Source organism: Chenopodium album, chromosome 23 (assembly GCF_948465745.1).
Source record: "Chenopodium album chromosome 23, dcCheAlbu1.1, whole genome shotgun sequence".
In the NCBI taxonomy this organism is placed as follows: Eukaryota; Viridiplantae; Streptophyta; class Magnoliopsida; order Caryophyllales; family Amaranthaceae; genus Chenopodium; species Chenopodium album.
The window spans coordinates 30,334,016-30,350,553 of NC_137856.1; the positions used below are offsets into that span (position 1 = coordinate 30,334,016).

At 38.1% G+C, this 16,538-nt stretch overlaps 1 pseudogene; it reads right to left on the minus strand.

Annotated features, from left to right (window-relative positions):
* Window positions 1-1,137: 1,137 nt before the first annotated feature.
* On the minus strand, window positions 1,138-6,714 carry LOC145607342 (wall-associated receptor kinase 5 pseudogene; annotated as a pseudogene).
* Between the last annotated feature and the right edge of the window lie 9,824 nt (window positions 6,715-16,538).

Here is a 16,538-nt window from a genome sequence, read left to right on the forward strand (position 1 = left end):
AACCCCTGACCGAGTAACTCGAGTTACTCATGAGCAAGTAACCCCTAACCGAGTAACCCTTAAGTAACCCCTCAAGTAATTGTTCACAAATTTTTTATAAAACGGGTAGTTATTCACAAAATTGCCTATCTTTGGGGTTGTTCTTGTTGACAAATTTTCTTATTATGTATGAGAATGGTAAAAAAAATTTATTCTATTTTTTTAACAGTAAATAAACTTGAAAATTGAAGGAATGATGTCAACTGATAATTACTATATATCTTTTCTTACTAAATTTTTTCATATTTTAAAATATAATGGGAAATTTTCAACGGTGACTCCCAACTTTATTTTACTACGCACACATGGTGACTCTCTTAAAATTAAATTATACAAAATGACCTTTTTTAAGAATTTCATCCCATTTATAACCTTATTTCATTAAAAAGAAAAATTAATAAAAACTAAGTATGGTTTGAATAATTTAATTTTTTTTAAAAAAGTAAACCTACCACCAAACCAGCCACCCCACCTACCCAGCCACTATCTCCCCTTCCGGCGACGCTACTCCAAGCCCCACGGCCCCACCGCCGGCGACGCTGCTCCACCTCAACCGCCTAGCTAGAACCCCCAACCCACCAAAGACCCTCCTCAATTTTATTATAAAGTTCTTAATTTTTAGTTCATCTTTGTTGATATTGCTAAGACTTTTTAAATATCATTAGATTCTATTAATAAAATTAATACTAGTATATACTTTTAATTAAATTTTTTTATTTTTTTTTAAATAGAAAGAAATTTGTATAAAAAAAATTACAAGAGTAAGACAGCTTGCTTTGCAATGCATTAAGGAGGAACTAAGGGCACAAATCAAACCACCACAAGCATAAAAAACTAACACAATTCAATTAGTTTATCACTTAAGAGAATTTTAATATCCCATTATTTAACATGTGTGCATGTACTTGAACTTTGAACACAATCGGAAAACTAGAACTTTAAACACATTAAATTATATATATATGGTGCACAAATTAAACATCATAACTATATAGATGCAACTAGCTAGCTAGCTAGAACTTTGTCGAACATGAAGTAGTGAACAAGCATAAAAATCATCTCCCATGCATAGTCCAAAAGCACCACCAACTACACAATTCAACCTTGGCTACTTGAAGAGTAGTTCATGTCATTGTTGTCATAGCCATTGTTGAAATCATGCGCCTCACCAAGCATATTTTCACTCTCTTCTTGGAGTGGCATGTTATTGTTTGACGAGTATGGATGAGAAGAAGTAATACATGTAATCCTTTCTAGCTCTCTTGCGACCTCTTTCATTGTTGGGCGATCCTCTCCTTTAAGCTGTAGGCACCTTCTTGCAAGATTAGCTACTTCCTTAAGCTGCTCGATTGCACCATCACTTACTAATTTGTCATCAAGGATCTCAAACAATCTATCTTCCTTAAGCTTCCTAAGAAAATGTATAGCAAGGCATCTCTCACTCTCCGGCTTAGAATATGCAATCGCCTTCTCTCTAGTTAGTAACTCAGCAAGAACAACACCAAAGCTATAAACATCGCTCTTATCAGTGAGCTCACCAGTTTGCATGTACTCTGGATCAAGATACCCACATGTTCCTTGAACTATAGTTCCTAACTGCTCTTGATCTACCGGCACTAGCTTAGAAGCTCCAAAATCAGCAACTTTTGCTGTGTACTTATCATCCAAGAGAATGTTTGCAGACTTAATATCTCTGTGAATTATCGGTATAGAAATTGTAGTATGCAAATAGGCCAAGACTTGAGCAACTTGTGTCGCAATTCTTAAGCGAATATCCCAAATAAAAAATTCTACTCTTCTTTCATCATGCAAATGATCATGCAATGTACCATTACTTATGAACTCATAAACAAGTAATGGTACTTCTATCTCCAAACAACAACCTAAGAGCTTTACCACATTCCTATTGTTGATTTGGGACAAGGCAATGACCTCATTTATAAATTGCTCAACTTGGGTGGAATCTACCTTGAGTGACCTTTTGATGGCAACAATTTGGTTGTTTGGTAATTTTCCTTTGAAAACCATGCCAAAACCTCCGCGACCAATGATGTTATTCTCATTATAGTTATCTGTGGCCTCTTGTAGTTGTTCAATTGTAAACATTTTAACCATATTGCCAACTGATACATCTCGTCTTGAAAGTTTTTGTTGTAAAATATGACCACCATTTTGTTGAAAGCATTTTTTCTTTAGTTTTTGGATCTTCTTTTTTCCAAGTTGCCAATGTAAACAAAATCCAGCCAACAAAGATACAATGATGCCGGCACCAACACCTAACCACATAAATAATAATCTAAGTGTTAATAAGTTGTATGTGTTAGACTACTTTTCTTGGTCTCGTACAAAGATTTTAAATGAGAAAAACTACTTAATAACATGGTGTAAATCAAAGTGTTGCATTAAAACAATTACGCGCTCGAGTGATAAAACTGGCATGTAGTCATGAAAAATGATCTTAAGTAAATTAGTTTGTGGTGGCCCTTATTATTTAACACTGTTAAAGATCCAATTCAACCAAAACTTTAACCTAATAGTCGAAGCCCTAGATTGGATTATATACTCTATCATATTCTTTCACGTGAGAGCCTTTTGGACTTGAAGTGTTGAAATGGGAACGGATGAGATCCAAACCTGTGACATTTATGTCATGTTGGCTCTTGATACCATGCAACCATGCTAATGGACCAAACACAACTAAAAATTTAAGTTGATGGTTAAAGTTCAAAATTGGTTTATATACTCTATTATACTACAAAAGTAATAGATTATTTGCATAACCTATTATCAAGCACATCCACAATTAATGGTCCATAGTGACCTAGCTTGTCATGTTTCACCCAGTTGAAGCGTGAGAATGCTAAGATCATATGACTTCCAAAGCATTCTCTATGACATTTTATGAATTTTTGGTATGATAATGCTAGGATCCTATATAATTATAAACGTGACATTGCCAAACAAAAAAAGAAAAAAGTAGTGGAGATCAAACTTACTGGCCTAACCAACATAAAAAGGAACAATAAAATTCAACGGAAAGGGTGATTAAGAGTAATGACTAATTAAATATCAGTTTCTTTCCTTTATCAAGCAATTTGAATAGAGTATAAACTATTCTAAGGGAGACCTTAAAATGCTATGAAAGATGCTCCATTTGTTCCCTTTTGTCAATTTTAAGGGATGAAAGATACTTCGTCAGTTTCTTTTTTTATTCATTTGATTTTCAATAATTACTTTTATTTATCTAATTTATGGTATTTATTTAAACTTATTTAATTATTTCCTCTGTCTCATAATAATTGCAAGTTTGCAACACTTTTTTTTTTTTTCATTTGTTTTATAATATATAATTGCAACACTACCAACCCCACCTACACTATACTACAAAACAGAGGGAGTGAAACTTTTTATAAGTAATTAGAGCATATTTTAGTGATAAACTAAACATGTATAACTACTATTGTGTTTTTAACAAAACATGTATAACTATTGATCAAAACTTATCTTATTTTTTTGAACCTATTTAAATTATTTCCCATTAAATTAAGTGAAAATAAGATAAAAAGAACCTGTCTATAATTTTGAGCATTTGATTGGTTATATCCTTATATGGAGTGTAAGTAGTGTGGTTATATTTAATAATGATTACAATACGGATTTAAATTAAATAACTACTCCCTCCGTCCCCTTTTGATAGTCCCTTATGGGCAATTTTCACGGGAATTAATAAACACAAATAAAAATAGTAAAAGTTCATTGAAAAAGTAAATTGACAATTGGTATGCAAAAAAGTAGAGAGAAAAAGTAATAAAAGTACATGGGAAAACAAAATTTACATGAAAAATTTAAATTTGCACAAGTATTGTTGCAAATTGGAGGGAATTTTTGTAAAAAATTAATATTAATGGTTGTTGGAAAAAACAAATGGGGTGAACATTTTTGGACTAAAATTTACCCATAAGAAACTATCAAAAGGGGACGGAGGGAGTATTAAAAAAAAATTAGAAACATGATGACACTTTCAATTAATGGTACGACTGTACGATCAAATATCAACACTCCCAACTCCCAACTCCCAAGTCCCAACTGTGGTTGAACATGTCACCGAAGTTTTAATAGAATTGTCTTTGTTTTAGTGCTTCTAATTTAAGCATGTACTCGTAATTAGTACAATCATAGCATGAACTATGTTCCCTAAAATCATTATTAGCAGTTTATTTTGTCAACTCTAATCATCATTGCTATTGGCATATTTTGACTTATAGTTGTATATGGCTTTTATTCACATCTACAAAATAATTAAATACTTCCTCTAAACTTAAATACACCCTCAATTACTAAAGTTTGTCCTTGAACCACTTAAAATGTAAAATCATAACATCTTTAATTTTAAAACCAATAACATAATACTAAAAGCGAATCTGACATGACACTTGTAATATTTTGATTAAATTTTTTTTCGGTATTATTAATATACTATTTTTTTTAATATACAAATATTCACCGTTCAAAAAATATATATATACAAATCTTCACGAATATTAATTTATATATAAATCCTATAATTTTTAATTTTTATTTTGTCAACTATATACGAAGAAATATATTATATATATGCATTATGTGAAAATATTTAACATGTCTTTCATATATTTTATAGTATGTATTTTTTTTTTCCTTATTTCAAAAAATAAAATAAAATATAAAGGTATTTTTCTATAATAAACAAACATGTAATATATTAGTCTTCCAAAAAAAAAACAAACATGTAATTTATTAGAATAACGTACTACTCCCGTACTCTGTACCATTCTACATCATATTTTTTTTCCTTTAAAAGTCTTTTTCTCTAACAAGGATTGACACTTAAGCTTTAATTTTATATTATTTGATTTATTTATAATAATAACAATTCAATTTAACACCTATATATATATATATATATATATATATATATATATATATATATATATATATATATATATATATATATATATATATATATATATATATATATAACCTTGATTATTAATTATTGTCACAAAAATAAGTCAATTAAATTTGTATAAAGCATTGTTTTAGTCAAAGTATGTTATAAAACATTGTGCCGGTCAAATCATATCAACAAAGTAGGGACATTATGAGGTATATGAGTGCATCGTACGAGTTCCTCTAAAAAAATTGTATATTGCACAGGTTATAGTTAACATAAAACTTAATTCTAATTTAAAATCCTATAATCATTAAATTTGTATTTTTTTAATGTTTAATGATCAATAAATTTTGATAAACTCGAGTTGTGTTTTTTTAAAAATATATTCAAGTATTTGTTTCAAATAAAAAATATTGATTTTTTGTACCAAAAAAAAAAAAAAAAAAAAAAAAAGAAGTTAAATTAACATTATGATTCATAAGAATAAATAAGTTGATACTTCCTTTGCTTTCATATGATAATCCCATATGGAATAAATCACATAATTTAAGAAATTAAGAATATTTGGAATTTAACATTAAAGCACAAAACATGTCATAATTTGTTTTACCTTATTTAATTTTTTGATTTTATTGGGAAAACATCACCCATAATTGCATTATTAAGGGTGGGTTTCCTTACGTACATAAAGTCATGTCATTAATCCACAATAGGTTAATTTCACCAATAAGAATTTAATATGTATAAAATAGAATAAAAAAATTAAGTTTAAAATGGAATACATTCAATATGAGTAGATTTTAAAAACACAAAGTCTTATATGTGGCTAGCGACACCGTGTGGCAAGGGTTATTACGTAGTGTAATAGGGGTTATTTGGTCAACGTTAAAGGGGTTATTTCGTCAATATTATAGGGTTACTCAGTTAGTGTTATAGGAGTTATTTAGTCAATATTTTAGAGGTTACTTGGTCAGCATTATAGGGTTAATTTATTCTTTTGTAAGTGATCACACGGTGTGGCTAGCCACACACAAAACGAGCTGTTTTTTGAAACACCAGATTGAGTATATGAGACTAACAAATAGAAACGGAGGAAATATGTAATTTTAGAGAGAATAAACTAGTAATACTCACCAAGGATGATTTTTATTGCCAGTTGCATTCTCTTTCGGATAGCACCACTTCGATCAGCAATGAAATGACAATGAGCAGATTTTGTGCCACTGCCGACGAAGTCTTTAGGGCAGGTGCAATTGTAACTTCCCGGCGTGTTAGTACAATACGCTGGTTTCTCACATGAATTCAGTTCACTGTGCGCGCATTCGTCGATGTCTATATATATACACAGAACACTCAATTAGCTACATTGAAATGATGTTATGATGATATGACACTTGTCAATGCATCACTTTTAACTAACAATAATATCTTTAATTTAAAAAAAATAGATTTGTAAATAGATCTTTTTTTTTACTAAATCGATAAAAAAATGATTATGTGAATATTGTAAAAGTTCTTGATTCTAATAAAAACTCGAGACCCAAAATGAAAAAGATAGAATTACCTTGACAAGCGTAAAGATAGGGATTACCCTCGTAACCAGGGTTACACTGGCAACGATATCCCCATTCCCCAACAGACGGGTCGTAGCAGGTACTATTTTCCTTACATAGGTAATAATTATTACCTTGTTTAGATGCTGCTGTACAATTATTTGTTCCAATCGACCAATTATAGACCATTGGTACTTTGTAATTACTTAAAGAAGTGTCGTTTTGTTGTAGAAAGTTTTGAATATTGAAGGCGAATATTTTATCATTTTTTGCCACAACAAACGCGGCACTGCACGGGTTAAACTTGGTCACATTGATATGGTGATGCATACTCGAAGCCATTATATTAATGTCGGTTACTCCGTCTGGAATAGGGACCTCGCAGCAGCCTATTCCAGCGCATTCATCACCCACATCTTCTTTTGTTTCCGTCTGATCCCAACTCCTCCAGGAACTCGAAACTGAGATTCTGATACCCCTATCGGCAAGCTGAGAACCTACACAATGAGAAGAGGTTAGCTAACCCCGGGGTGATCCGGGGATAACCACTCCGATGATAAAGTCAGAAAGTATTTGAGAAGAGAAGACAAGTAAGAGAAAGAAAGTAGAGAGAGATTAGAGAGAGAGAGTCATTAAAAAATTGTCCCCATTAATGAGGTCTTACCTACTTATTTATAGTAATCTACCTTGACAGGTGGCTTTCACCCATGCACAACCTTTCGCGCCAAGTGTCGAGTTTCTGTTGCCACGTGTTGAATTGCGGCAGGCCGACATGTCCTCTTTCTGTAACATATCGGCGTCTTCTCGTGATCTGGTCACGTGCTTTCGCAAGATATCGGTCATGCCCGGATATCATCCCATACAATTAGCCCCCCAAGTGAGGACGTATGATCATTCATCATCGTGCTCGGTTAATCATGGGAGATATGCTGAACCTAACAGAACAAACTTTGGGTTCCACATCTCATTCTTCAGACTCTTCCCTAAATTGGAAATTTTGTTGTAACAACGTTTCTTGCACTCTGTTAAGTACTGTGTATTAACAAAGTTTCAATTAGTTTCTACACATTCATATATTTTCAAGCTCTATGTTCTTTTGATGAGAAGTGTCATTTTAATTTGCTACTTTCAGTACTTTTTGTTATTAATTCGGCAGAGGGTAACTTTTATAAACTCCGTTTTCCTCCCCAAGTGACCTTGTATGCTGATAACATACAAGGTCAACTTATTATAGCGAACCTTGGAGCGAAAAACTCCGTTTTCCTCCCCAAGTGACCTTGTATGCTGATAACATACAAGGTCAACTTATTATAAAGAACCTGGGAGCGAAAAACTCCGTTTCCCTCCCCAAGTGACCTTGTATGCTGATAACATACAAGGTTAACTTATTATAGCGAACCTTGGAGCGAAAAACTCCGTTTTCCTCCCCAAGTGACCTTGTATGCTGATAACATACAAGGTCAACTTATTATAAAGAACGTGGGAGCGAAAAACTCCGTTTTCCTCCCCAAGTGACCTTGTATGCTGATAACATACAAGGTCAACTTATTATAAAGAACCTGGGAGCGAAAAACTCCGTTTTCCTCCCCAAGTGACCTTGTATGCTGATAACATACAAGGTCAACTCAGTGCAAAGTGGACGTTATGGTAGTTTAACCGTTTTTCTTCTCTTTTTTTTTTTGTTTGCTTGGGCGGGAAAATTTTTACACGTGTCACAAATCCTGCCGCTGCTTTTTGAAAAAGCTTGTCAATTAACAGCCGTCAGATCTCTGAACCGCCTTTCACTTCAATTGGCCTTTCAGTTTCTTCTCTTTAGATCAAAATTCCGCCATTTCCTCATTACTTCGCATTTTTTCCTAGTTTTTTTTTTTGTCGAAAAAGTTTAAGTTACCGACCAAAGTTCTTTCCTTTCTTATCTTCTTCGCGTTCGGTTTGTGCATTCCGTCTCCTCAGGCGTATCTTCTCTTTCTTCGTCGTTTCCTTATCAGTTAGAGGCGTCAAATCCGCGATTTTCATCGAAGGTATTTTTGTACCCTAACCCCTGATTTTTCATGCCTCTTTTTTTTTTTTATTTTCTTATATTCAATTAAATGTCTGAAGATAGTGTTGAAGAGAATTTTCCTAATCTTAGTACTGCTAGGCGTCGTTTAATTAGGCAATCTTTAGGCAAAGAAACCGGTAGTAATCAGGGTAATTCGTCTTCCCTTTCTGATAATATTGACTATCCTTTTGAGACGTTATCTTCTGAAGAAGAAAAACGCGCTTTTATGATACATAGGACCATTGCCCACCGTGAAAGTGCCCTTCACCCTACTAACCCTGATATCCCTGCCGATACCGAAATTCTTGACGTTGAGCCTGTTAATGTCCGTTATCACTTACGCAGCTTTACTGGGAGACGATATTTTAATCAATACGGCACTAACGTTGGCAATATAGGTATAAACACTATGCCAAGGGTAAAGAGTACAAGTTATCAACCCCAAGCCGCCGCCCGTGAAGCCGCTGAGGCCGCCAAAGCAGCCAAAGCAGCTGAGGCCACCAAGGCAGCGAAATCTAGCAAAAGACCTGGACAAGGTCAGGTTGTAAGTTCTTCTGAAGAAGAACTTGAGGATGATATCCCTTTGACACCTGAAGAAGGTCCGTCATCTCCTGTTCATGATTCTGCCGTCAACTCAGTTTTAAGAGATGACGACGCTCAGGAAGACAGTGTAAATAATGAGAGTAGGGATAACATTGTTGATTTAACGGCTGAGGTTATCCAGGAAGAGAATCTGGACGAGGGGTATAGTTCTGAGACTGATAGGGCTGAGTTCCGACAACCTATGGTCCTTGCCAGCGACGGAAAAGTAGCAAAGGAAAAGATAAGTGAAGCTTTTAGGAAAACGGCAATTACAAAGGACTATTGTCGTCGTGCGAAAAAGTTCTTTAACTTACCTGATGGGTATGAGTTGTCTCTCCCTCCATCTGGAGCTTCAGTGTTGGATTGTCCAGCTGGTTCCGTTGCTGTTTACATGAAGCACTTGGATTTCGGCCTCCGCTTTCCTCTACATCCCTTTGTTGCTAAAATCTTGAAGGCTTGGAACGTTTGCCTGGTCCAGTTAACCCCTCAAACCATTCGTGCCGTTATCGCTACAGTTTGGGTTATGCTATATCGGAACTTCCCTCTAACCCTTAATGTATTCAGGCGGCTTATTACCTTAAAGAGAGATGGTCAGTCAGATGGGTGGTGGTCTTTATATACCCTACCTCATAAATATACCGTCCATCCTAAATTATCTAGCTGCAAAGGTTGGAAGGATAAGTTTTTCTTCATGTCAGTCCCAGAGGATTTTCCTTTGAGGAGAACTTTTTTCAAGCCTCATCCCCACTTTGATTCAGTCCCAGAGAGAGATCTCGGGAAACATGAAGAGAGGGCTGTCAATTACTTTGACATCTCTGAACATGATGAAGGTGACGGCAAGGTTCGTCTTATTCCTGCGGTGTGGGTGCCGAATGTGAGTTACATTCTGGGCAACGCGCCGCTTTCTCGTGTCGGTCTTTGTTGGACTGACCAGCATGGTATAGCTTATCCTTCTTGGCTTTATTATTCTTATTCACTAATTATTCATTTTCTTTTTTCATAATGAAAACGGCGTAGCTTGCTTGTTTGGTGCTACCTTCTTTTCCCTTTTATTATTATTATTTTTTTTATATATATTCGCATTTAACTGATTGAATTTACACTCCTTTTCACCAGGTATTGATAAGTTGGATAACAGACAACTCGGCCTATCTGTTGACGGGACAAGGGTTATCAGGCGCTGCCCCAAAGCTTCCGACCCCTACGATACTCTTGCTTCCGTTTGCGAGCGTGCTCCAGCCATTAGTGCCAAGAGAAGAGCTGAGATCATGGCCGATGAAAATACCAAGAAAAGAAAACTAACACCTCTAGCCAACCGGCGAGGCGGCATTGTGATCTCCAGCCCCAGGCAACCTGAAGGGCGAGCCGAAAAGAAAAGGGAGCAATCGGCGCCCGAGAAGAAGAAAGACCAGTCGGTGTCTGAAAAGACCCCGACTGCTAACAAAGCTAAAAGCCCTGAGGCCGTTGTGAAGAAGGTTATTCAGGGTATCGAGGTCGAAGATCTCACTTCTGCTGAATCTCCCCGTCTACCTCAGGCAACCACCGTAATTGCTCCTACAACGGTTGGGTCGGATTCTAGCATCCCAGCCTTGACTTATCGGTCCAATCAATGGATTGAACGTGTTTCTGGAAGGTTTCCAGATGAAGTTCTGAAGGGGTTTGCTGTCCCTCCCGGCCATTCCGGCGACCGTTGGCAACCTGCCATGGATGTCGGCCGGAACGAATCTATGATAACCGATGACCCAATGCAAGGTGGGAATCTCGGTTATCGGTTGTTGAGCAATTTGACACTGCCAATGGACAGACCTGCTGGTCCAATCGGCCCCCTTGCTGCTGTTCACATGCACAACATGATGAAGGTACGTATATATGTTATTACTTTATTTCTTTATATATATATCTTTATGTAGCGTTCTCGGCTTTCCTATTTTTACGTATATACATTTCTGTAGGCCGTCATGTCTGGCACAGAGCTGGTTGAGATGTATCGTTACTATCAGGAGAAGCATCATCAAGCCTCCGCCAGCGAAAGTGCTATGCAAGAAGTCATCAAAAATGCTGAAAAAGCTCTGGATGACTTAAGGAAAATAAAAGAGAAAGACGACAGAGAGATGTCGGAGCTGAAGATCAAGGCTGAGAGGGTTGCCAACCTCGAGCTAGAGGTGCAAAGTTTGAAGACTCAGATCACTGAGAAAAACAAAGTCGTTGAGCGGCTTCCCTCAGTTGAAAAAGATCTCCGGGATGCCAGGATTAAAATTAAGAGCCTTGAAGAAAAGGTTCAAAAAATGGAAGCCGACAAACCTGGTATTCGTCGGAGAGCGGTCGGCCGTTATCTAGCCTCTGATGAGTTCTGCTCCAAGCTCCAAGATCGTTTTGATGGAGGTTGGACCGCTGCTCAGAGATGTATTGCTCACGCCGCCGGTTGGAAGAAGGATGATTGGGCGAAAATTGAAAAGGCTTTCGGCGAGGAAGCCTACAAGATCCCTTCTGGCTTTGAGGCGCAGCAATTTTCTGATGAGGACTTGTATAACCTGGCGCCAACTGTTGATGACGGCCCCAGCAATCCCAGCATTTTGGATTCCCCAGTGCCTGAGAATGCTCAATCTTAAAGGGGCGGGCAGTCATCACCGACATCCTCTTGTGGGTCTTGTATCATTGGGCCTTACCAGCCGTAACTCTTTTATTGTTTTTGTATGTATGAACATGTTTTGACAGTGCTGTTTTATCGGCATATACCCCTCTTTTGTGGTGATGCCTGTCGGCTGTTAATTTTATCTGTTGTGTAAACTTATTTTTATTTTTACCGTCTGCCGTTTACCTTCAAAATTCTATACTTTTATCATAACTGTGTTACTCTTTAGTTATCATTTTCTAGTTTGCCTGTTTTTAAACAAGGTTATGATAATCATGTTGCCTCGCCTTGCTAGTTTTCAACGCATAAAAAATTGCAAACAATAGTTACTTACCTAATGCTTTGTCTGAAATCAGAAAACTTCCAGTTAGAAACCTTTTTAAAGACGCCAGCTTCCGGAGATACCAGATCTAAAACCTGGCTCGAGAAATTGCATATAAAAATTACTAGCATATTTTAAAAACTTATCAGCATACTATGGATATCACAACGCATTTGAACGCCATATCATTCCTCGTGCCCCCCAGTGTACATAGTTCACGCTAGAGCTATGCACACTGAGCTGCGAACATGAAAGCGAACGGTTATTGCTGGTTCAGATTATAACACTGGTCACCTACTGTTGTGTTGTTTTAGCCAGTTAGGTACCCTCTCGGCGATCATTTTCTGAGCTACGACTCATGTCGGCGTATACTCGAATTGATTTGGCCGGTATTTATATTTTGAACCAGCAACCTCATGAGTTAACATATACAACTGATCAGGTTGTATAACTGTTATCTTCATGGAAGCGGTTTTTAGCTGTCCATCCCACTTAACGATGTTCTGTTAAATGGAGGATGCCTATTTCAATGCGTATTGCCTGAATACTTCTTTATTCATTACCGATATCTTTTTCGATATCAGTTTCAAAAAATAAGGATTTGTTCATTACACATAGTATTTTTTCAATACAGCGGAGTTCCATACATTTTTTAGAGGTATCCCATCCGGGGTTTCCAGATAAAATGACCCTTGGATGACGACATCTCTTATTCGATAAGGCCCTTCCCAGTTTGTAGTCAGCTTCCCGTCTTCATTTCCCTTACCGGTTGCTGCGGTTCTTCGTAAGACTAGATCTCCTTTGCTTAACGGCCTATATGATACTTTTCTGTTGTAGGCCCGTGACATTCTTTCTTTAAAGGCAGCTGACTTAACTGCTGCTTTTTCTCTTAGCTCTGGCAAGAAATCTAACTGTTGCCGTAGGAGTAAATCATTTTGATCTGCACAATAATGCTGAATTCGGAATGTCGGCAACCCGACTTCTGCTGGTATGACTGCCTCCGTTCCGAAAACTAGAGTGTAAGGGGACTCACCTGTGGCTTCTCTCATTGTTGTCCTGTTGGCCCATAATATTTCTGGTATCAAATCTGCCCATAAACCTTTTACGTCTTCGATCTTTTTCTTAATTGTCGTTATTATCTGCTTATTTGCTGCTTCTGCTTGGCCGTTAGACTGTGGGTGGCATACTGCTGCATAAGCAAATTTTACCTTATACATCATTAAGAGATCTTTGACTGGCTTACAGTCAAATTGAGTTCCATGATCAAAAACCATCGCCATCGGCAGTCCGAACCTCGTGAAAATGCTTTTCCATATAAATTTTTTCACTTCCGATGCCGTTATCTTCGCTACTGGTTCTGCTTCTATCCACTTGGTGAAGTAATCAATTCCCACTATCAGATATTTTCTTCCACCTGTTGCTGATGGGAACGGGCCTACTATATCCATTCCCCATTGGGCAAAGGGGACTGGATTCAACATCGGAGTCAGATCATTTGGGGGCAAGTTGATAATTGGAGCAAACTTTTGACACTTTTCGCATTTTTTAACATAAGCCGTCGCATCTGCAATCATTGTCGGCCAGTAGTATCCCCTTCTCATTGCCTCTCTGGACAAAGCTCTTGCTCCGAGGTGATTACCACAACTTCCCTCGTGCAATTCTTCTACTAATCTTGCGGATTCAAAACCCGTTATGCACCTTTGCAACGGCAATGAAAATCCCCTTTTGTATAACTGGCCTTGGTACATAACGAACCACACACTATCCTTCTGTAACCTTCTCAGCTCCCCTTTATCGGTTGGTCCTACACCATGAACGATGTATGCCAGTATTTTATCATACCACTGATCCTCCACTTCAACACAATTGACATCTGCCGGCATCTCATCTATGCTTCTCTGCTTTAAAATCTCAACCATAACCGTTCTTTCCAAGTCATTGAAGCTTGAACTTGCCAATCTTGCCAGTGCATCCGCTTGAGCATTTTTTAATCTCGGAACCAGTTTGATCTCAAAGTATTGCAACTGAGCTGCCAATTGCTTCATCTTCTCTAAATACTTTACCATTGCTGGCTCTCGAGTTTCGTACTCCCCACTAAACTGGCTTGATACCAGCTGGGAGTCAGTTGTCAAAACTAACCGTTTTGCCTCTGCCGCTATCGACAGCTGCATTCCAGCTACCGCAGCTTCATACTCGGCCTCGTTGTTTGTTGCCTTGAATTTAAATTTCATGGCGTATTCAAATATTTTTCCATCTGGAGTCGTTATCACAACTCCGGCCCCTGCCCCCGTTGCTGCGGCTGATCCATCAACTGATACCTGCCATGTTCCCAACTCCTCTTCTTCATCCGTGTATGTGTTTCAACAATAAAATCTGATAACGCTTGAGCCTTAATTGACGTCCTAGGCTTGTAACTTATTTCATACTCCGATAACTCTACTGCCCATGTCAGTAGTCTACCAGACGTATCCATTTTTCGCAGTGACTTCTCTAGGGGATGATTGGTGAGTACTTCTATCGGATGTGCATCAAAGTAAGGTCTTAACTTCCTGGCTGCTACCAGTACAGCTAAAGCCATTTTCTCTATTACTGGGTATCTGCGTACTGCTGCATTCAAGACATGGCTGACAAAGTAAATCGGTTGTTGTTGCCTCTTCCTTTCTACCAACAAAACGGCCGCTATTGTTTTTGGTGATGCTGAGATGTATAATTGTAACACTTCTCCCTTCTCAGGCCTAGCAATTGTGGGAAGAGATTTAAGATGATTCCTCACTACTTCTAAGGCATCACTTTGTTCTTTTCCCCACTCGAATGCCTTATTCTTTCTCAGCACCATAAAAAACGGGAGTGCTTTATCAGCTGATTTGCTGATAAATCTTGTTAGCCCTGCCATCCTGCCCGTTAACCTCTGTATATCACGAATGGTTCTTGGTTGTTTCATTTGAAGCACCGCATTCACCTTATCGGGATTTGCATCTATCCCCCGTTCACTAACCATGAAACCTAAAAACTTCCCTGATCTCACCCCAAAGACACACTTCTCTGGATTCAACTTCATTTGATATTTTCTCAAGGTTTCGAATGTCTCCCTCAAATCGGCTATATGGTCTTCTTTGTTCTTACTCTTTACTATCGTATCATCCACATACACCTCAACATTCCGCCCTTTCTGTTTCTCAAAAATCTTATCCACCAACTTCTGATAGGTTGCCCCTGCATTTTTTAGCCCAAAGGGCATTGCCTTATAACAGTACACACCTACATCCGTTATAAAGGCCGTTTTATTTCTGTCGGCCTTATGCATGCTGACCTGGTGATATCCCGAGAATGCATCCAGAAAACTAAGCATGGCATGACCAGAGGTCGAATCTACCAGCCTATCTATCCGGGGTAATGGATAGCAATCCTTAGGGCAGGCGTTATTCAAATCTGTAAAATCCACGCACATTCGCCATTTCCCTGTCAGCTTCCTCACCATTACTACATTTGCCAACCATTCGGGATATGTACAGGGTTCTATAAACCCTGCTGCTAAGAGCTTATTCACCTCGGCCTGGATTGCTTCTATCTTCTCAGTCGAGAAATTACGCTTCTTCTGCCTTATCGGCCTAAACTTTCTATCAACATTCAGCTTATGTTCCATTACCTCAGGATGTATGCCTGGCATCTCACTGGCCGAGAACGCAAAGACGTCGGCGTTCTCGCGCAATAAACTTATCAGGTTGCATCTGGTCTCCACATCCATATCTGCCCCAACTTTCACTGTTCTACTGGGGTCGCCTGGCTGCAATTCAACTTGGACGGTTTCTCCGCCCGGCAACGGCCTTGGTGTTTCTTCAGGTCTTGCGTCAAAGTTTTTCATTTTCAAATCTTGCACTGTCGGTTCACCTTCCCTTGTTGGGTTGCATGGAACTGTGGCACTACCAACGGGGTTCTTTAAAGCTGTGACATAACAGGCTTTTGACATAACCTGGCCTCCATACACCTTCTCCACAGCTCCCAAGTTTGACACATAGGCTATTGCCAAGTGGTAGGTTGATACAACAGCCTGCATGTCATGAATTATCGGTCTGCCGATAATTGCGTTATACGCTGACTTGACATCCACCACCAGAAACTCTGCCATCACATCTCTTGCTTGTGGTCCATCACCCATCCTTACAGGCAACACAATACTCCCCTCCGGCCTCACAGTTGATCCATTAAACCCGATTACTGGATACGACACCGGTTTCAGGTATTGCCTCCCGATATTCATCTCATTAAAAGCTTGAACAAACAAAACATTTGCTGAACTGCCCCCATCTACCAGCACCCTTTTGATGTCGGCACCATTTATCTTGATTATCAAGACTAACGGATCGTCATGTGGGAACACTACACCTCGTGCATCTTCTTCCGTAAACACAACTTGTGGTATTGATGCCGGCCGAGGG